Source organism: Sapajus apella, unplaced genomic scaffold, assembly GCF_009761245.1.
Source record: "Sapajus apella isolate SASKATOON/1434 unplaced genomic scaffold, GSC_monkey_1.0 scaffold1927, whole genome shotgun sequence".
Taxonomy (NCBI): Eukaryota; Metazoa; Chordata; class Mammalia; order Primates; family Cebidae; genus Sapajus; species Sapajus apella.
The window spans coordinates 2,562-11,859 of NW_022438853.1; the positions used below are offsets into that span (position 1 = coordinate 2,562).

At 43.2% G+C, this 9,298-nt stretch overlaps 1 pseudogene; it reads right to left on the reverse strand.

The window, feature by feature from the left end:
- Positions 1-215: 215 nt before the first annotated feature.
- On the reverse strand, positions 216-1,689 carry LOC116547036 (annotated as a pseudogene).
- Positions 1,690-9,298: the final 7,609 nt, after the last annotated feature.

Sequence of the window (9,298 nt, forward strand, 5' to 3'; positions counted from 1 at the left end):
CGGTTAGTAGTAAAATACTCTGGCCTTGGAGCCAGAAAGGGAAAGAAGCTTATCAAAAAACTTTATCCAAAAGAGTATTAATATTCACAGGTAAATCATTAGCTTTCAACCAGGGTCAAAAAATCTAATGCTTTCAACTGTGTTCTTTCAGCCTCAGGCCTGACCATGGGCTGAAGCCCTCTTCAAGCAGCGCAGAAGTAGGAGGGGTGCTCCCCGCCACTGGGTATCAAGTTGCCCAGGGAATGGCACAGCCCCAGAAAACACTGAGGATCCCACACGTCGGGATCCTTCAGCTGGAGCCCCAACATCTGTGTGGCTTTGGGGATGAGGTGATTAACCGGAGCAGGGCAACTTTCTTTTCCAGGGCTGGTTTCTCTTAGGCACACCTTGTTCCTCAGGCCTGTACTCAGCATTTTTTCGTTTTGTTCCTTTTAATTCAATTAAAACAGGATTTATTGAGCCCTTCACGGGGACAAGAAACTGTGAGATATTGCGGGAAATTTAAAGTTGAAAAGGACTGACCCTAAAGGAAAACCAGCAAAATTAAAATGTAATAGGAACCTCGACATAAAATCCTTGTCATGCTGTATAAAGGAAATTGGATTCCAAGAACACATTGTACACCTCCTAGGAGAAAGAGGCTGTGCTACATTTTGGGGTCCAGAGATGAAGACACCTTCAGTTTTTTAAGACCTTGCTCTAGAGAAGAAAGTGTTAATATCTTCCCCAGGGCACGCTCTTGGCACAAAGTGGGAGGATTATGCAGTCCTGCCCTCATCACCCCCCACCAGTCCCAAAGGTGGTGGAACCTGGCCCAGGGGGCATGCCCATTATCTGTCAGTAACAGCTCTCCTGGCCAGAGGTGGCCCTACCCAGCTGGATTTCCTGAGTCGGAGATTTTCTTGCCCCGCTCCCTTCTAGGAGAACAGAGGGATCCAGCCCTTCCATCCAGGCTCTGGTCTGTCTAGGTGGAGGGCACTGGGAGACCCTAGGATGAATGGAGCCGGGCTACCTGGATGGCGGTGTTGGGGATGGGTGGGGATAGAGGGGCGGGTACGCCAGGAGGGAAGGAGCTGGAGGACACCTGGCTCGGGGGGCTCAGGTTCTTGGCACAGCGCCCTGCCCTGTGCCCGGTGATTGCAGGCGAACGGCCGGTGCCCCCCCTCGGCCTGACCACCCACCTGGGCACGCCCTGTCGTAGTCGAAGCAGCAGTCCCCGGTGAGGCGACAGGCTTGGTCGCAGAAGCACGTCCCGTAGACCCTGTCCAGCCTCCAGCCGCGGGCGAAGCAGGCGGGGTCCCGGCCAGGGCAGCAGCGCCCGGCCTCGGCGCAGCCGGCCTGGGCCCCGGGCCACAGCCGTGCCAGCGCGCACAGCGCCATCCACAGGGTCCTCATGGCCAGGTCTCTGGCGGCGCCGCGACGCGACAGTCCCCCGGGGCAAAAGCTGTGCTCCTCCGCTGGCCGCGACCCGGGATCTGCGTGAGCGGCCGGCGAGGCACAGCCCAGCCCTGCTCTGCGCCCGGCCCCCGCGCTCCATGCCGCCCCTCCCCAGCCCTGGCAGCGCGCCCAACGGAGCCCGGGCGGATGGCGGGGCTGCCCCTGCCCAGGTGGGGAGGGCGCCGCAGTTCCCGGGACGCGCCCGAAATCGAGGCTCCCGGCGCCACCCGCTCCCAGTTGCCAACCCGCGCCCCGGCCGCAGCCCGGGGACCTCCGGGGCGCGAGGAGCGGAAAAGCAGGGGCTGGGGGGCGGGGGGGAGGCGGTGCCGGGGCACAACCAGGAGCCGGGCCTGGGAGGCCACATTTCCTGACTCTAAACTGTACTTCCTAACGCCTGGGGACGCGTTAGCGAGCCGGCATTTTCACTCTAAAGCCATGAGACCAAGAGCTCTCGAAGTGCACCAAACGGGTCTCAGCAGCACTCTGCGCGGGCCACCCCGCCTTTGCCCGGGAAAACCCTTTCAAATGCAGAGTGGACACCAGCTCGCTCACCCTCTCAGTCCCCGCGGGCCGCAGAGAACAGAGGAGATAAGTCCAAAGAAGCATCCCTTGTTTCTGCTGCATTTTATAATGGGACTTCTCTGCCCCAGGAAAATGCCTCTTCGTGAAGGCAAGAGGCAATTCATGAAGGGTGGGAAGAATAAATAAAATAATGGTGCTCTGTTTTCTGGTAAAGCCAGTTTCTTCTCCCTAAAAACTCTGTGTACTGTTATTTTAGAACTTTCACTTTAATAAAGTGCTTGCCTAACTTTTAATGTATATATTATGTATATATATGTTTGCAGTAATACATTTCTCCAAGTGTATTACTGCACATGTGTTACTGCAAATGTTTTTTGCAGCTCACTCTTTTTGTTCACCAAGTTTCTTCTGGAACGTTCATTTTATGTTCTTAAATCATTTAATCTAATATGGTTTTTGTGTGAAACCAGGAATGTAACATTTTTTTGCATCTATGAACCTAAGAAACCAAATTAAGTTCATAGACTTTCTTCCTTTCTCATATAAGGACTTAGAGGGGAATTTTCTTTACTCATCAGAGAGGAAAGTTAACAAAAGTGGAAACGAAAGACTTGACTGCAAAAGTAGTGAAAGATACAGTAATCAACCATAAAAAACACGTTGTGGAATGAAAAAGATTTAATACATTATAAGAACTGTATCTTATAAACTCTAACCACAGACAAACTTTAACCAATGTAGACTTGTAATATTTCATCTTCCAAGGAAAACCCACTCTAAAGTCAAAAAGAAATTTTTTCTTTGTGAGCTTATACAAATATATTCTCAACATTGGGATTTTTTTTTCCTTTTTAGGTAAGTCTCTCTTTTGTAGTCTAAAGAAATAATATATACTTTATATATATATATGTGTGTGTGTGTGTGTGTGTGTGTGCATATGTGTGTATATGTATATGCGAGTGTGGGTATGTATCTTTAGTTTTTGTAGCTGCAACTAAATAACTTTGCCGGTAAATTATAACCTCTGCCTTTTCCCATGTTATAGGTTTTATTAGCAGTTTTGTAGTAACTCATTGATGTAATTTATACCCACGCCTTCTCTACGGATGTCTGCTTTATAGAACGCCTTTAGGCAGATACTTATTTTGTAATGCCATAAGAATCTGGAACAATTCCAGAAAGATGTAAAGGAAATGATCCGCTGACAAGATCACTTTCAGGAATAAAACATGAAATGAAGTGATAACAGAAAGAAGAAGATGAGATCTGGTTTAAGATAATTAAAAGTATAAGGCCTGATGCCTGCTCAAATACCCTTTTTTACAGCTCCCTCCCGACCCCCACCAGCCCTTTTCCTTACAGACAAAAACGAAAATTGAAAATCAAAAACAAAAAGTTAGGGGGTCTGTGCTCATGCAATATAGGTTCCAGAATTACACAATTTGGATCTAGTTCTGATTCTACGATTTCTGACAAATCTCAGTCCTCCCATCTCAAGCAGAGAACACGAAACCTTCTCAGATTATTGTGAGATGCCCATAGAGATGAGGTAATGTTAATGGGAACTAAATATCTATTAATGTCCTAATGTTCACCCCACTCCCACTCCATAATTTAAGCCTAAACCAAGTAAAGACAAGCACAGTTTTGGTTGTTTGTAAAATAGGGGAAAGCAAAAAATTTTTATTGCTTAAAAAAAAAAAGAGGAAGAAAAAAATTAATAATTACTACTTTAACAGCAAAAATAAAAAGGAGTTTGTCTCTCGTAAGTAACATTAAAACAAACAACCTCAAGTTAAAGCTTGCACTGTCTTGAAAATATCAAGATAAGCCTCCCATAACAGGCTCTAGCAAAGGAAGCAGTTCCTGCAGGAATGGGCAAAGTCAGAGGACCCTGACATTTAAAGCAATGGAGTTGACATCCTTACTGGAAACTGGATGCAGTCAACTGTAACAATTAGTGGCTTTGTTTTCCTTGCCCTGGAGATGTTGGGAGAGCAGAAATCATCCCAGTAATCAGGTGGATGACTATAGGAAGTAATAAAGACACTCTTTATTCTGAAGTGTTGTCTTTGGACGCTGTCCAGGATTGGTAAAATTACAGGGGGAAATGGAGACCTACCTATTCATCATTCTAGAACACAGTAATCTTTATTTATTTGTCTATTTATTTATTTGAGACAGAGTCTTGCTGTCACCCAGGCTGGAGTGCACTGGCACAATCATAGCTCACTGCAGCATCAAATTCCTGGACTCAAGCCATCCTCTCACCTCAGCCTCCCAAGCAGCTAGAACTATAGGCACATGCTGCCACATCCATCTAATTTTTTTTCGGAGACACTGAGTCTTGCTATGTTGCCCAGACTGGTCTCAAACTCTTGGTCTCAAGCAATCCACCTGCCTTGGCCTCCCAAAGCACTGAAATTACAGGTGTCAGTCATCACCCCTGGCCAGAATATAGTAATTTTAAATAACATCCACATGCATGATCATATTTGATGCTGCATAATTATGAGGAAAGTATTAGCATCCTCATCTTGCAGATGACAGAGAGATTAGACAAGTGGCTAATTAGCAACAAAACGGGACTAGAACTGAAACTATTTTTTCCAAAACACCACAACATTCTTCCCCTTACATAAAGCTGTTTATAAGGAGTGGGGAAAGATTGGAATAGAAATTAAAGACAAAAAAGATTAAGTACTATACTAAATTCTGTAACTATAATAGTGTATGTGGAAATCAAAATACAAGTACTTTCCAGAAAGTTTGAGTACACTTAAAATGTAAGTTTTACGTTTCTTTTTTTTTTTTTTTTTTTGGAGACAGCCTTACTCTGTCACCCAGGCTGGAGTGCAGTGGTGGGATCTCAGCTAACTGCATCTTCCACCCCTCAGGATCAAGTAATTCTTGTGCCTCAGTCTCCTGAGTAGCTGGGATTACAGGTGCCCACCACCACACTCAGCTAATTTTTGTACTTTTAGTAGAGACGGGATTTCACCATGTTGGCCAGGCTGGCCTCTAACTCCTGACCTCCAGTGAGCCACCTGTTTTGGCCTCTCAGTGTGCTGGGATTACAGGCGTGAACCACCACATCTAGCCTGTGTTTTACATTTTTATCTGTGTAAGATGAATAAGCAATTCTAAAAGGCAACCAGGATGCTATGAGGGATGTTGAGGGAATCTTTTGAGGTTGACAAACAAGGCAGTTGATTCTCACACAGCTGGGGGACATTTGTCAGAGGCAGAATACTGCATGGATAGAGAGAGAAAGAGAGACTATTTCACTGGATATTAGCCACTTTTGCTTATAAGATGCACCTGTATTTTATTTGACACTAACACACATACAAAAAAAACAATCCTGCCTGCCAATTACACTGTGATGTATACTTATAAGTAAGTTGTTGGATGGATTTCAACTTCAGAGATGTTTAAATTTGGAAGCATGTGCATTCCTAAGCCAATGAAAAATGAAAAGAGATAATATTTTCACCATCTTGCATTTTATAACATGCTCTTTGGGCAATCCTAGGGAGTTGATGTTAACTTGGTTGTTTTGCTGAAGGGGAGGTTAAAAGGAACTAAATGACCTGGACAGTGTCCCACAGGCTCAAGCCCAGCCTTCTACAGAGCTAGCACTGTTCATTTGGTTGCACTTCTTCTCTTCCTGAGGGTGTGATGTCACTCCACATTGAGGGTCAAAGATGGGTAAAAATGGTTCTTCCCTAAGGAGACCAAAGTCCAGTGAAGGAGCTAGACATGTCAATAGTCACTGCAGCAGGTGGTGATAGGTGTTACTAGTAAAGGGAAGAGGGAGGGATGTCTGAGAGACTGACACTGGAGCTTCACAGACGAGAAGGAGTTTGAATTTGGGTTATCAAGATCAGGATTGGGTAACTATTCATCTCTTTATGTTCTCCCTGGAAAATGCAGATTCAATAAGCAGGAAAGCTCCAATAACTTTTGGAAAGGTACTGCCTGTATAGGCTAGTACGCATTTATTTAATAATGCCAAAATGTTTAGACAAGTATCCAAAGATGCCTGTTTAAGGTGGTATGCATAACACTTTGAGTAATTCTTCTGTCACCTTATAGAAAGCAGGCAAGTACATCACCATTAAGGTTTACGCTGCCATTTCTATGCCCTTGACCCCATCAATGAAAAAAATGCAAACTGGATATGGAAGTGGTAAAATAAATTCATTGGTTGCCTATAAAACATCAATTTTTTCCTTATTTTCCTAATAGATGTTTTAGATTTTCCTTTCCAGAGGAAGCACCTCTTCCCTCCATTATTAGACAGCACCCCTAGTTCTAGGGATGAGCTTTGAGGATTAATCTTATCCTCAGTCTACGAAGCTATCACTCAGGGCCTGGTCCAGTCAGAGCCCCAGGGATCAGGGACATTTGTTCAATAGATGACTTGGTTTCACCTCTTCGCATACTAGGGGAGAATAGGGATGAATTTGGCTATGTGAAGCCAGTCTGAGATCTTAGGCAAAAAGCCAGGAAAGACAGAGCCAGGGAATCACAGGGGCTTTGGGGTTGACATTAGAAGTCAAACTTCCCCCTTCTCAATCCTTTGCCCTATTAAATCCTTTTTATAATTTATGCCATTTTCAGTTGCAGTTTCCGTGGCTTTAAACAAAAGGACTCCACAGAGGGAATATGGAAAGTGAAAAGAGCTCAAGTTTTAAAGAGAAAAGTAGATCTGAACTGTGGTTCTATCACTTATTATACAACATGAAATAAATTATTGTAAACTCAAACCTCAGCTTTTTGATCTGTAAAAATGGAGATAAAGAAGAAAAGCATTTAATTATATAATTTACACATGTCTAGTATAGTTCTTGCTTTATAAAAGTGAGCTGGTAATTAATGATAATTATTGTATTTTTGCCCCGGACTTTAACACAAAAGACATACTTTAATGATGACTAAATTTTTCTTTCATTAACTAGTGTGTTAGGCTACATGGTGCAATTAGAAGGGCTCTATAGTGGGGTCTAAAGCCCTGGTTTTGATCCGGCCAATGAGTGATCTTGGGCAATTCATTTAGACCCTCTGGGTTTCAATTTCCCCCATATAATTTGATAATGAGAGCCAAGAAAATCTCCAAGAACCCTATTAGCTCAAAAATTGTAATATTCAATTTAAGTAACAGTGTAAGCCACAAGAGAGTGGTCTCATGTAAGCTCTTTGACCTTAATAGTAAGCTGCAAGTAACACAACTGAAGAAGTGACTTTGCAGAGTCTCTCCAAGTAGAGCTGATTTGGAGACAGACATTTACATCCACAGGTTAATTACAAGTTCACTATAAATGCTTTCCTGGATGTGCGTAAGTCATGGTGATTATTGAAGCAATTACATGCTAAAAATATTTTTGATTTAAGAATGTTGTAGTTGTGTGTCCATAACTCAATAGTTGTATGACCTTAGGGAAAGTACTGAGTACTTAATATCTCTGAGCTCAGGATCCCAGCTATAAAATGAAAGACTTTGAGAAGTTCTGTGAGATCTCCTGCAAATCCAACACTGATTCTATGAATATAAACTTCTAATTCAGGGGTAGGCAAATTATGCCTATTTGTATGGCCTGTAAGCTAAATGTTATTTTACATTTTTTAAAAATGATGGGCAAAAATCAAAAGAAGCATGTCATTTGAAACTTAAATGAAATTCAAATTTCATTATCCATAAGTAAAGTTTTATTGGAACATAATCATATCCATTTGTTTCCATATCGTATATGGCTGCTTTTATGCTAGAAGGGCAGAGCTGAGTAGTCGCAATAGACAGACACTGTGAGAACTGCATATCCTAAAATATTTACTACCTGGCCTTTGTAGAATATGTCTGCCAATGCCTACTGTATCTGTCCAGCTCTAAAATTCTGTGAACTAAAACATAGAGCTGGGCCAGATGTGGTGGCTCACACCTATAAACCCAGCACTTCAGGAAGCCAAGGTGGCTGGATCACTTGAGGCCAGGGGTTCAAGATCAGCCTGGCCAACATGGTAAAACCCCATCTCTACTAAAAATACAAAAATTAGCCAGGTGTGGTGGTGCACACCTGTAATCCTAGCTACTCTGAAGGCAGGAGAATCACTTGAACCCAGTAGATTTTAGTGAACTGAGATCAGGCCACTGCACTTCAGCCTGAGCAACAGAGTGAGACTGTCTCAAAAATAAATAAATAAAAATAAATAAAACTTAGAGCTAGACACATTTAGTAGGCATTGGAATCTGCCAATGTGCCAAAGTGACATTAAACACTTTGTAAACTACACAGCATTCATCCATATGTCAGGGTTCAGATAAAATGGAATGCTGAAATTAAAAAGGCACAGCCAGAACATTTCACACCCAGCAAACATTGTTTATGATGGTGAAGCTACGGATAGTGCCAAGTTTACTCCTGTGCTACTAGAAAATGCTGTGGAATTATAAGAGAGCTTACAAAAATGAAAAGAAGAAAATCATCTGGATGACATTAAAGAAGTCATCTAATTTTGTTCCTTTTACAGTAAATAGCCTTCTGTGATCCACAGCAGAGATCTTTACAGCAAATTGTTCTTTCTTCCTACATGAAAAACCCTCCTTGTGTCAGCAAAGAGCAGAGAGTCCTTCGAAGCCTGCCACACGACAAACTAGAGAGAAATGTGCCCCTTTGAGGGAGAGGAATGTCCTACCCCATTTAGTTCTAACAAGTATGTAGGAAGTAAGTGCACTCACTGGCCAGCAGCAGCCCTGCGTGGGTGTGAATGCAGCTCATGGCTGTATATTACGGCTTTGACCTTGATCCTAGACACTTGCTTGAGGGAAAACATGTTCTTTGCATACTAAGCCTCCAAATACTCCCTTACTCACAATACATTTATTAAGGACTATTTAGTACCAGGAACTATATAACATATTTAATGTATCTTATCTTGTTGAAGCTTACAAGGCAGGTGTTACCATTTATTTTTCACCGTTGAAAAAATTGGAACTTGATGATGAAAAATAACATGCCCAAGTTAGAAATATTCAAACCAGTTCTGCAATTTCCAGAGTCCACATATTTTTTCTACTTGGAAAACGAATTGTATAGTTAACAATTGAATTTCTATTAAGATTTAGGGCCGGGCGCGGTGGCTCAAGCCTGTAATCCCAGCACTGTGGGAGGCCGAGGCGGGTGGATCATGAGGTCAAGAGATCGAGACCATCCTGGTCAACATGGTGAAACCCCGTCTCTACTAAAAATACAAAAAATTAGCTGGGCATGGTGGCGAGTGCCTGTAATCCCAGCGACTCAGGAGGCTGGGGCAGGAGAATTGCCTGAACCCGGGAGGC